This window comes from Triticum dicoccoides, chromosome 4A, assembly GCF_002162155.2.
Source record: "Triticum dicoccoides isolate Atlit2015 ecotype Zavitan chromosome 4A, WEW_v2.0, whole genome shotgun sequence".
Taxonomy (NCBI): Eukaryota; Viridiplantae; Streptophyta; class Magnoliopsida; order Poales; family Poaceae; genus Triticum; species Triticum dicoccoides.
The window spans coordinates 622,812,739-622,826,577 of record NC_041386.1 but is presented as its reverse complement, the minus strand read 5'-3'; the positions used below and the strand labels follow the sequence as shown (position 1 = coordinate 622,826,577).

The 13,839-nt window shown below is 47.8% G+C and overlaps 1 pseudogene; it reads left to right on the top strand.

The window, feature by feature from the left end:
• Positions 1-511: 511 nt before the first annotated feature.
• LOC119283870 lies at positions 512-3,047 on the top strand (annotated as a pseudogene).
• The last annotated feature ends 10,792 nt before the right edge of the window (positions 3,048-13,839 follow it).

The following is a 13,839-nucleotide window of genomic DNA, read 5'->3' as shown; positions in this document are numbered from 1 at the left end:
ATTAGATTGCAAAATCATATTTGTGTTCTTGAGTCTATGTTTAGGCCTTATACAAAAAAAATAAGTATCAAACATGAGGGTGCCAAGACTCTATCTCGAACATGGAGTTTACTGGTTTTCTTTAATTTCTAAAAGTGGTAACAAAGTCCTGTAAGCATGGTACCCTCATATGACATCTAGAGACGGTGGTAAAAATTTTGAGAAGGTATTATAGAATTTGTGGCGTACACTGCCTAGAATTTAAACCATCTTCGAGGAAGAAACATGGTTTAGAGAGACACCAAGAGTCAGGTTTGAAGGCGATACGACTGTTGTTTCATCCATTGGACTTTAATAATCTTCCACACTCAAGATACGGTACTACATGCTCTAAGTCAAAATTTGGCATTCTGTAAACTGAGCCTAGTTGAGATGGTTAGGTTTCTTGTGATGGAAACAACCCATCAGTGTTCTAGTCCGAGACTATGCACTCGTGCTCGCATTTTTCAGAATTTATTTAGGCTTTCAGGTGATGTTCATTCAGTGGGAGGAGACGCTCCCGTCCACTATGAATGTGCATGTGGTGACTTTGTGAGTTGTTGTCTCGGCTCAGTATCTCGGAGGTGCTCATAGGAGTATGGTGTGTATGCGTGCGTTCATAGGGATGCGTGTATGTGGACAACTGAGTTAAATGTGCTAAAAATGGCATTTTGGGGGGATTCATTAGCTACGATTAAATGCATTTCTAGGCATTTGAACTGCAAGTGCATGAAAAAGTTGGGTCGAAAAATTACATTTGTGTTTTTGAGTCTATGTTTAGACTTTATACAATAAATAACAAACTTGAGGGTGTCAAGACTCGACTAAGAACATGGACTTATTATTTTTTAATTCCAAAAGATGAAAACAAAGTCTGAAAATATGAAACTTGGCATGGTGCACTCATATGACATCTAGAGACTGGCAGACTGCGGTAAAAAATTGAGAAGGTTTCACAAAAATTATCTTGTACACTGCTTTGAAATATCTTTGAGAATATCAATTAATTTGGATTTGGGGGGGGGGGGGTCGCATAAACCATTAAGAAACACCTTCTCAAGAATTTTAAATGACATTTCAATCCTTGAAGGTGCTAAAATATTCGTCCTGCAAAACTAGTCAGTACTCCCTCCGGTCATTTATACTTCGCATATTAGATTTATGTCAAGTCAAACTTTGCAAAGTTTGATCAAATTTATATTAAAAAATATCGCCTTTCATAACGAATTTACCAATATTAAACTACATTTCATAACTATAAATTTGACCGGCAGCAAAGGGATAGGGTACGCCATCGTGGAGGAGCTCGCCGGGTTCGGTGCGAGGGTGCATGCCTGCTCCCGGAACGCGGCGGAGCCGGAGGAGTGCCGGACGGCGGTGGGAGGAGAAGGGCCTGCATGTCACCGCCTCCGCCTGCGACGTCTTTGTGCGCGCCGACCGGGAGAGGCTCATGGACGCCGTCCGGCAGACCTTCAACGGCAAGCTCGACATACTAGTGAGTTCTATATGTGTCTGTAAACTGTGGATTTTGTGTGTCTTCTGGATTGCTAGCGCCTAGCGATCGGGAGTATGTATATGTATGTACGTAGGTGAACAACGCGGGGCAGCTGCTGGTGAAGCCCACCGCGGAGTGCACCGCGGAGGAGTACTCCAAGGTGATGGCTACCAACCTGGAGTCGAGCTTCCATCTCAGCCAGCTCGCGCGCCCTCTTCTCGTGCGCGCCGGAGGAGGCAGCATCATCAACATGTCCTCCATTGGAGGCTCCATCGGCTTCGTTGGCTCCACCGTCTATGCTATCACAAAAGGTACGTGCTCACTCCATTTCAAGATAAATCTCATATTAGTTTCAGTTTAAGTCAAATTTTGTGAAACTAGATCAGCTTCAAGTTTAAAAATGTTATTACATCATGTATGTAGGTGCAATGAACCAACTGACGAGGAGTTTGGCCACCGAGTGGGCCCCTGACAAGATCCGTGTGAACGGTGTCGCCCCAGGATTTATCACAACCGATATGATTAAAGACGTAAGCAACATAGTACTACCTCTGTTCCAAATTACCTGCCTTAGATTTCTCTAGATACAGAGGTATCTAGCGAAAATCCATTTCTGCACCTGAGCTCATCTGCACCCGCGCCGACGAAAAAAATCAAAACAAATACTAGAAAAATTCAAAAAATTCCAAATAAAATTTGTGTGATAGACATTTTGATGCGTGAGGCCCGCTCCAAATTTCAAGTCATTTGTACATATGAGCAGCTCTCAGCAAAAAAGACAAATTGGGGGTCTGTAAAAATGTTTACTGTTCATGTACTGTTTTGGTCCGATTTGTCTTTTTTGCTGAGAGCTTCTCATATGTCCAAATGACTTGAAATATGGGGCGGGCCTCACGCATCAAATTGTCTACCATACAAGTTTTATTTGGAATTTTTTGAATTTGTTTTGAATTTTTTATGAATTTTTTTCTAACCGGGTGCAGATGAGTCTGGGCACCAAAACGCCCTACTCGGTATCTAGTGTTAGATGTATTTGTATTTAGACAAATATAAGACAGGTAATCTAGGACGGAGAGAGTACTGTATAGCCTAATGGAGTAGCAAATGTTTTTTTGTTTATAAACGAGCACCACAGTAATTTTTAACTAGGCCTGGTAAGTTTTTGGTGAGATACTAAGTTCACTTTATCCTAAAAACAAAGTAATGCGTTCACTTTTCTATGCGGAAGTAACGAGTTCACTTTGTACGAGGAGGGACAAGGATTTGGACATCACGGATATTATTTATGGATATATTTGACCAAAAATGCTAGACACACGGACTAACCATTAACAAATTTGTGGATATTATTTGTGGATATATTTGGCAGATGGATACGGAGTACCTGGAACAGGAGCACTCCAAAACCCCGTTGCGGCGGAGTGGCAAGCCAGCTGAGATCGCCTCCGCGGTGGCATTTCTGTGCATGCCGGCGGCTTCCTTCATCGCCGGGCAGGTCATCTGCGTCGACGGTGGTCGGACCATTAGTGCTTAATTAGTCGTCATCACCACCACTGCATAAGTTGTTAACTAATTACTTGGCGAATAAGTAGTAGGTGTGTTGGGAGTAAACAAACATTAGTAAATAAATGATGCCAACTAGGAGTAACAATAACTGCCATGATGTACAGTACATGTATGTATGTGTGTACATATACGTGTACGTGTGTAGGGATGAAAACGCAGCGGAAATGGACGGAACTGAGTGCTATCATATTTGTTTTCACATTTTTTTTTTGCAGAAGCCCCGGAAATGAATACGGAAATAGATACTACCGGAAACGGACACGGAGCAAATACAAAGTGGATACGGAAACAGAAATAGGCATTGATCGGAATTTAAAAACCCCTTGAATCATACAGAAATACACACAAAAACAAATAAATTCAATGAGTTGTTAACATGGCTACAAAATAATATCATTATGTTAGCAACTTAGCGTAGTATTGTAGTTATACCGGACAATTGCGTATATGGTCAAGCTGAGTACATGTGTGGTAGTAGAAGTTCGGCCTTAGATCCATTCTACTAATTGTGTCATTGTGTTCTCTTTGGTGGTTGGGCTACAAAGTAGCTATAGGTCTATAGTAAAAACAAAAATTTCATATTCACGAGAACGGAAAGTTCCATTTCCATGCATGTTCCACCGGAAAACACCATTCCGTTTTTGTTTTCGCTTCCGCATAAAAATTCCATTTCCACTTCCGTTTTGTAAATTTTCATTTCCGTTTTGATATTTCCTCTCCGTTTCCATTTTTCCTCCGGAAAAACGGAAAGTTTCCACTCCATTTTCATCCCTATACGTGTGTATATGTGGTGATAATTTTGTAACTACTATTGAACAGTTCAATATGAATATTGCAGGTCTGACTTGGATACTGGAGGAATTCAGAAGACCTTACAAATCAGTTTAAGAAATAAGCATAAAAAGGTTTTTTTATCTATCTTGTCCTGTGTATGTAGAAGGCAGGGTGCAGAAGCCCATGTTATCCCCTTTAATAAAAACTAAATCGGCAACGCGCCTTGGTGCGAGGGTGCCGGTCCCAATGATATTGTCAAGTTGTGGAAGATCAAACGACATGATGTATTAGTATGAAGGCAAGTTAAGCACATGTAACAGGACAACCGATTATCAGGTTTAAGGGTAAGAATAAACATTCACACTGTACCAAAAGAATAACATCATCGAGTTCAACACGGTCATGAGATTATAAAAGCTAACCCATCCTGGAAGCAAGACAACATCCAATTCAGCACGGGCATATGATTACAAAAGCTAATTAGCTAACATTAAGTTCAGTAATATGAGCAGGAACATAACCGAGCAAAAGCCAACAGTGGCAATAGAGAGATAAAACTACGATGCCATAGGTAGGCATACAATAGTAGCTTGGTTCAATTGCATCCATGAGTGCCATTCCATTTGAGATACGACGCCAATAATATCATTGACGTTTGTCCTACTTTCGGATGCCTCTGTTTTGTGCCCAGCTAATTTGGCAAATTTTCTCATAATTATTAAACATATCACTTTAAATATGAAAACTGATACATGCACACATATGTAATGAAATTAAACTTGACTAATGCAACAGCAGAGTGAAAGTCTCATGAATATGGGAAGAAATGTTATAGATGTTCTGCATCCTTTTGACACTACCAATCCAAAGCGTATGTCTCTTGCCATAGTGTGATCCCCTCCGACTTTTGATGTACCTCTATCCCAACGTATTAACTCAAAAGACCAGGGCCATCCATCTTGAAAAGCTCCTTCATTTGTAGCTTGAACTTTACAATCACCTCTTCATCTGCTCCACTAATTAATAGATCGTCGACATAAGGGCCAACTAGTAGATGATCCTTCCCTTCACCTTGTTGGTACATTGCATGCTCTAGTGGGGCTTTCCAAAATATAAGAGAAATCAAAGACCGGTCATTCATGCCTGTGGGCCTTGCCGTATCCCGTACAAGACTTTGTGTAGCTTCAGTACCTTTTTCTCTTCTCCCTCTTTGATGAATCCCGGTGGCTGGTTCACGTAAACCTCGCCTTCTAACTCTCCATCAAAAAATGCCGATTTTACATCCGTGTTATGTATCTGCCATGATTCATGATCTGCGAGGGTTATGAGTAATCTCACCGATTGCATCTTTGCAATGGGAACGAACATTACAAAGTTCACACCTTCATCATGCACATACTCTTTGGCTACTAGCCTCGCTTTGTGCTTCACGGACCCTTCGGCATCTTTCTTGATCTTAAATTCTCACTTGAGATCCATGGTTTTTTAATTGTTGAGAAGATCCACAAGCTCCCAGGTATTATTGTCGTGTCGACTCCAACTGTTCTTCCATATCATGATGTCAACACTACTTCGTATTTGCATCATCGCAAAGCGCCTTGGAATCGCCCCACCGCCGCCATCCCTGGAACGTGTGCGGGCTTCGCCGGCAGTCCCTCCGGTTACGGCAAGGGGGAGAAGGGGTGGCTAGTGGTGATGGTGAGTAGGGTTTCCCCCGTGTCACCAGAGAAGGGCGAAGCGGGGGCCCTTCTATTTTAATCTTTACATGAAATACTAGATAGACGTATTTTAGAGTGTCGATTGACTCATTTTGCTCAGTATGTAGTCCATATCGAAATTGTTGGGGAACACAGTATTTCAAAAAAATTCCTACTATCACTCAAGATCTATCTAGGAGATGCATAGCAACGAGAGGGGAGAGTGTGTCTACGTACCCTCATAGACCAAAAGCAGAAGTGTTCAGTAACGCGGTTGATGTAGTCGAACGTCTTCGTGATCCAACCGATCAAGTACCGAACGCACGGCACCTCCGTGATCTGCACACATTCAGCTCAGTGACGTCCCTCGTCCTCTTGATCTAGCTGAGGCCGAGTGTCGGTCTCAAAACCGGTGGATCTCAGGTAGGGGGTCCCGAACTGTGCGTCTAAAGCGGATGGTAACAGGAGGTAGGGGACACGATGTTTTACCCAGGTTCGAGCCCTCTTGATGGAGGTAAAACCCTACGTCCTGCTTGATTTATTCTTGATGATATGGGTATTACAATAGTTGATCTACCACGAGATCGGAGAGGCTAAACCTTAGAAGGTAGCCTATGGTATGATTGTATGTTGTCCTACGGACTAAACACTCTGGTTTATATAGACACCGGAGGGGGCTAGGGTTACACAAGGTCGGTTACAAAGGAGGAGATATACATATCCGTATTTCCTAGCTTGCCTTCAACGCCAAGTAGAGTCCCATCCGGACACGGGACGAAGTCTTCAATCTTGTATCTTCATAGTCCAACAGTCCGGCCAAAGGATATAGTCTAGCTGTCCGGAGACCCCGTAATCCAGGACTCCCTCAGTAGCCCCTGAACCAGGCTTCAATGACGATGAGTCCGGCGCTCAGTGTTGTCTTCGGCATTGCAAGGTGGGTTCCTCCTCCGGATATACCACAGAAGAGTTCAAATAAAGGATAGTGTCCGACCCTGCAAATTAAGTTCCTAATACCACTGTAGAGAGAATAATATTTCCACAAATCTAATCTGCTGACACGTTTAGGCAACATGACATCATGCCATGGCTCGGCGATTATTCGAACCGTTTTTCTTTAACTAGCCCCGCACATAACGCGAGGCAGTTTCTTGACACGTCTTGTCAAAGCAGAGATCGTGTTCCCCTTATTACGGGATTCTCATCAATACGGACGTGGATAACCCAACTGCGCCATCAATTACGGCGCTTGGTCGATAAGCGAGTTTTACCAGGCTAATGGAGGTGCATAGTTTAGTCCGCCCTTATAAAGAGACAAGGTCTCACCTTTTCTACCCTCACCTTCTTCCTCCTCGCTTACCCATTCTTGCGCACTCGAGCTCCAACGCCCAAGTCCACATCCTTCCCCTCAACCTTCTCCAATCATGTCCGGAGCGGGAGGCAAATGGATGGCTTCCTCCGTTACAAAGGAACACATCAAGAAGCTGCGCGGAGACAGATACTTAGCCGCGAACATCACGCATCGGCTGCCCGTCGCGGGGCAGATCATTCCTACCCTGAACCTCACGAGAGGGTAGTCTTCCTCCACCACTTCCTCCGTGGACTGGGGTTTCCCCTCCATCCATTTATCCGTGGTCTCATGTTCTACTACGGGCTGGACTTCCATGATCTGGCCCCGAACTTCATCCTCAAAATTTCAGCGTTCAACGTCATGTGTGAGGCTTTCCTCCGCATCCGGCCCCACTTCGGCCTGTGGTTAAAGACCTTCAATATCAAGTCGAAGGTGGTGGGAGGCCAACAAGTAGAATGCGGCGGAGCCATGGTGGGCAAGATGCCCAATGTTATATGGCTCGAAGGCTCCTTCGTGGAGACCATAAAGGGGTGGCAATCGGCGTGGTTCTACACTACCGAGCCGCGCGACGCCAAATGGGTGGCTGCCCCCAAGTTTCGATCTGGAATCCCCACGCGGCTCACCTCCTGGAAAGAGAAGGGCATGTCCTGGGGTTCATCGGTAGAGCTGGACGGACTCCAGAAATGTATCCGGAATATGGCCAGCAAGAAGCTCAAGCTTGTCAACATAGTCCAGGTCATGCTCATCTGTCGGATCCTCCCGTGCCAACAACGGGACTTCAACTTGTGGGAGTTCGACCCGGCCCAGCACCAGACTCTGAGCGAGCTCTTTGACACGACACACAAGGACGTCTGGAAGGTGCTGTTCATGGGCGCCGAGGTCCCTCCCTTCCTCATCGAGGACCGCGGGCTAAGCGCCAAGCGCCAAGCGCATTCTGTGAGTTCTATACATCTGGTAGGATATTTATTTCCCCTAGCTTAACCATGTGCGGGGTCTGAGTCCCATGCCTTTGACAGGACTGGGTGGAGACGTCGGGGCAGATTAACTGTCCGGCCCCTCTGCCCGAAGACACTGCGGATGCTCTCCTAACGGAGATGCTGACTCCGGCTCCTTACAAGGTGCCAGGGAAGACCAAGAAGGCCAAGGGAACCCGAAAGAGTTCCCGACGCCAGGTGTTATCGGACTCATCATCCGATAACTCCGCGACGCACTCCTCCCCCGAAGACGAGGACAAAGATGAATATGCTCCCCCTCCAGTCAGGGGAGACAAGAAAAGGAAGGCCGCCCCAACCGGGGGTGCCGAAGGGTCCAAGAAAGAAAGGACTCTCCTTCCGGACCACTCCACCACCGCCGCCGAAGGTGAAGACGAGTGGCTGCTCAGGGACAAGCCCCTGGCGAAGTCGAAAGTATTCGAATGCCAGAGTAACTCATAGCATACCTTTGTCACACTGCCTCTCCTAACGCCGAATTATGACTATGCAGAGCGCCACGAGCCCGTATCAACGTATCGTCGGATGGCTCCCTGGGCTCGTCGGATATGGATAGCGATCCACTTCCGACTACCACCTCCCCTTGCCCTACAGACAACGCCGAGGTATTGTCTCAAGAGGCACCGGGTCGAGGGGAGACAGTCCCGGAGGCGCCTCAAGGTGACCTTCCGGACTCCGGGAGCAGAGGGAGCAAGGCTCCCGAGGGCTCCGACTTCGTCCCTCAGCCGAACACCGCGCCGGAACCCCAGTGGTTCCAGACTCGGGCAGGCGGCCTCCTTCCAAAAGGGGCAAGACGCCTGTGCCGGTGATCTCTGTCCATCCAGAGGCACCGGACAATCTGCTGGGAGCGCTTCGCAACGCTTCCATCGAGGAAGAGCACCGCACTATTATGAGTGCGATGGTCCAGAAGGTTCAGTCCGCCAAGAGCGGACTGACTGAAGCCTTTGCCAGCCTTCTAACAGGCTTTGAGGTAAGTTTTTGAAATATGGGGAAAAATATTACCGCATAGACAGTAGCCCCTGATGCTCTGTTCGGTGTTCACAAAGAAAACCCGAACGGAGGATCAAACAATATCGCAGGAGTCTAATATAAGTATGTCAATATGCATATGCAGGCTTCGCTGCTGGCCTCTGCCGCACTAAGTGTGGAGGTCACCGCACTGAAGCAGGACCTTAAAGGGTCCAGGGACGAGCTCAGCCTTGCCAAGAGGCAGCTCGAGGAGAACAAAGGTAAGTCGTACCTAGTCTATGGATATGTATAAAGAGAATACGATTGCAAAATGACAGGATCATCGTAAATTTGCCAGGGGCCACGACCGAGGTGGCAAACCTGAAGCAAGCGCTATCCGAGGCCGAAAACAAAGCGGCCAAGGAGCGCACCGAGCGGGAAAGGCATGAGGCACGGGTGGGCGAGGTGCAGCAAGAGCTCCACGCTCTCGTGATGAAGCACGAGGCGTTGGAGCTTGACTTGAAGACGCGAGAGTCCAAGCTTGCCGCGGCCCTTGAGAGCGCAAAGAATGCCAAGGCCGAAGCCCAAAAGGCCCTCCAGGAGATTGATGCGATGAAGAAGATAGCGGCGGGTAAGGCATTATATATGCAAAGCAAGCATGTGAAAGTAAATTACCTATTACTTACCTGAATCCGGAGCTCTCCGGGAGCATTCGCAGATTTGCCCCGCAGCGTGTCGGATGCCGCACAGTTTTACCAGGCCGAGGAGGGAAGCTCAACGGAGAAGCTGTTCAGGTCTCAGTATACTGGGACCGAACATCTGATGCCTCTGAGCGACCAGCTGAAGCAGCTGGTCGAGCTGCACAAGACGGCTGAACAGGCCATGAAGGGCTTTATAGTCCTGATGTGGCCTGGCGACGCCCTTCCCAACAGCTACTTCGGCCTGGTGAGGTGGCTTGTGGATGCATGCCCACGGCTGGAAGTCATCAAGTGGTCCGTCGGCATCGAAGGTGCACGCCGGGCTTTCGCCCGTGTGAAGGGGCAATGGGCCAAGCTAGACGCCGTGAAGCTGATTAAGGAAGGGCCGCCGGAGGGCAAGGAGCGTCGCCACCCCGAGATGTACTATGAGGGTGTCCTGAAGGGTGCTCGTCTCGTAGCGGACGGGTGTACGAAAGATATAATGTTCGAGTAAATTCGCTCGTGTAATCCTGTATTTATGAAAACTTGTTCATATGCGCTATGCAACGCTTGTTTGAATTTAAAATATTACCTTCTTTTCGGCTGTTCATCAAATATGAGAGATGGCTAGTCGTCGGCTTCTGCCCCCACGCCACGAGTGCTGGGGTGTTCGGGATAAACCTGAGCACTCTTGTTCCCATTGTTGGGTTCTTCGAGGGCGGTGCTTAGCACAACGAACAAGGCAATCGTACTATAATGCGTTAGCACTCTCACTTAGCCATAGAATTCTATAATTTTAAATTTCGGCGAAGCCCCTAGTATCGGAAGGCCGAATTCGGAGTGCGATACACGCCTTAAGCCGGACAGGGCCGACTCCTCGCTCTAAGCGGCATAAGCCTTTAGGGACTCGAAACCTCTCGAACAGCAACCAGTCTCTCGCCTTATATATCATGACAGCCAGTTTTAGCATTCTCTACTGAGGTGCTTAGCCCAGCAGAACCGGGGCACAATCGCAGTAGTTCTCCCAGTGCTACCGTAGCCGATATAGCGGAACGTAAGGTACCAAAACATGGGAGCCGGGCAAACCTAACTATTGACCCAAGACATGATTCGGAGTTGATGCATATAATGTTATAAGTTTGGGGTGCCGCACTGTCGAAAGTGTTCGGACTTCTCACGCCATATTATGGGGTATGCTTAAGCCCCTGGCGTATTGGCCGTACCAGAGTGTACGGGTGCTGGATGTCATAAATGAACATATATAAAAAGAAGAATGCAATAATAGTCTTAATGCTATGCATTTTTTATTCAAAAAGGGTGTGTTAAAGCAGAATGATACAGGTAGTGCGATAAGCAAAAAGTATGTCTGTTTGACATGTCCCTTCCAAGGGCAAGCTGAGGAATGGTACTAAAGCAAATATTTCACTCGTTATCGTAATCCACCTGGGAGTTCCGTGGTGTGACGTAGCTTTCTGCCTCCTTGGATAATGCATCATGTGTTCGGCAATCACGCTGCCGGACAGGATTTCCAGAGATTGAAGTCCTGAAAGAGAAAAATAACAAAGCGGGAAGCCCCTAGTGTGGTTTAAGCCGCGACTTGGGGCGTGCCACCGTCGTGCCCCCCTCCCCGCCTGTGACCATGGTATTTTTAATATGTAATTATGTACGCGTGGCACGGATTTCACTGTTTGGCTGGGACCGGGCTGGGGGCCGCATTGCTATGCGAGCTCGGAACGTGCCAGGCGGTCATGTTGTCGATTACTCCGGGCGCGCTTGAAGGTGTCCGGGACCTTAAACGCCGAACTGGTGGATTGCCTTAAGAGGTTTCTTTGCGCTTCTGCTACGAGGGCCATAGTGTGCTCCTCCATTCGGAGAGAGCGCTATGTGTTTCCATTAACTGTAATAACCCCCCGAGGTCCTGGCATCTTGAGCTTGAGGTATGCCTAATGCGGTACCGCATTGAATCTCGCAAATGCGGTTCGCCCGAGCAGTGCATGATAACCACTGCGGATTGGGACTATATCGAAGATTAACTCTTCGCTTCGGAAGTTATCCGGGGATCCGAAGACCACTTCTAGTGTGACTGAGCCTGTGCAATGGGCCTCTACACCTAGTATGACGCCTTTAAAGGTCGTTTTTGTGGGTTTGATCCTTGAGGGGTCTATACCCATTTTTCTCACGGTGTCCTGATAAAGCAGGTTCAGGCTGCTGCCACCATCCATAAGGACTCGAGTAAGGTGAAATCCGTCAATGATTGGATCTAGGACCAGTGCGGCGAATCCACCATGACGGATACTAGTGGGTTGGTCCCTATGATCAAAGGTGATTGGACAGGAGGACCATGGGTTGAACTTTGGGGCGACTGGCTCCAATGCATACATGTACCTGAGCGCACTCTTCCGCTCCCTCTTGGGGATGTGGGTTGCGTATATCATGTTCACCGTCTGCACTTGTGGGGGGAACCTCTTCTGTCCTCCGGTGTTCGGCTGCCGAGGCTCTTCCTCGTCATCGCTATGTGGCCCCTTATCTTTGTTTTCGGCAATTAACTTGCCGGCCTGCTTGAACACCCAACAATCCCTGTTGGTATGGTTGGCTGGCTTGTCTGGGGTGTCGTGTATTTGACACGAGCGATCGAGTATACGGTCCAAACTGGACGGGCCCGGAGTGCTTCGTTTGAATGGCTTTTTCCGCTGACCGGGTTTAGAGCCTTTGAATCCGGCATTGACTGCCGTATCCTCAGTATTATCGCTGTTAATGTGGCACTTATGTTTGTTGCGACATGACCTGCTATTGCCGTCCTTGGTATCCGAAGTACCATGGTTCTTTGATATGTTATTACTGCGAGCCAGCCAGCTGTCTTCTCCCGCACAAAAGTGGGTCATGAGTGTCGTGAGGGCTGCCATAGATTTCGTATTTTCCTGACCAAGGTGCCGGGCTAGCCACTTGTCGCGGATGTTGTGCTTGAAAACTGCTAGGGCCTCTGCATCCGGACAGTCGACGATTTGATTTTTCTTTGTTAGGAACCGTGTCTAGAATTGCCTGGCCGATTCCTCTGGCTGCTGAATTATGTGGTTCAAGTCATCGGCATCTGGTGGTCGCACATAAGTGCCCTGAAAGTTGTCGAGGAATGCGGCTTTCAGATCTTTCCAACGGCCAATGGACTCTGCTGGCAGGCTATTGAGCTAATGTCGAGCTGGTCCTTTTAGTTTGAGTGGGAGGTATTTAATGGCGTGTAGATCATCACCGCATGCCATGTTGATATGCAGGAGGAAATCTTCGATCCATACCACCGGTTCTGTTGTGCCATCGTATGATTCTATATTTACGGGTTTGAAACTCTCTGGGATTTGATGATCCATTACTTCGTCTGTGAAGCATAAGGGGTGTGCGGCGCCTCTGTACTGGGCTATATCGCGACGCCGCTCCAATGAGTCTTGCCCGCTGTGCTAGGCCCAGGCGGATTTACTTTTACTGTATCCGCGTGATGATTATCATCTCGCGTAGTGGCGCGCCCCCGCGATCCGTAGATCGATCTTGCGTGTTTTGCTTTGTCCTTCAATACGTCTCGCAGGTGTGGCGTATTTCCCCATGCCTTTTTATTTGAATGGCGTCGGGGTGCAGGCTGAGCTTTTGGCTGGAATGCCTCTCTGTCGCAGCCACGAGGTGGCCGGTCAGTCACGTCATACACTTTTTTCTCCAGTCGGGGTAGCAACCTGCATTTTGGGTAACTCTTGGAGGGGCGTTCGAGTTTATATTCCTCGGCCGCCAGGACTTCAGTCCATCTGTCAGCTAGCAGATCTTGATCAGCTTGAAGCTGCTGCTGCTTTTTATGAAGGCTATTTGCCGTGGCTATAAGCCGGCGCTTGAAGCGCTCTTGTTCGACGGAATCCTCTGGCACGACGAATTCATCATCGTCGAGGCTTGCCTCGTCTTCAGAGGGAGGCATGTAATTATCATCCTCCGCCTCTCCGTCTGCCGCGTCTTCTGAAGGGCTGGCTTCTCCATCCTCTTGCCCTAAATCGTGCTGCAGGGGATTGTTGCCATGATCTCTGGCCCGAGCTTCGTCGCCTCGCCTCACCCGAGCATGCTTCCAATGCCGACCTTCTTTCGCTCGCGGAACCCGGGAGTGCTTCCCGTACAAGCCTTCTAGGGTTACATTACTTACTAGTTGCTTGGTCGCACTGCTTATTTGTACTCGACATACAGTCTGTAACTAGTGTGTACGTAGCAGCATTGATCGCAGTATACTCTAAAGATAAAGATCATTTCCTGTTTGTATTCTGATCTGCAACTTTTAATTGCAAGCTAGTTTAAGACGAAGGTAGCA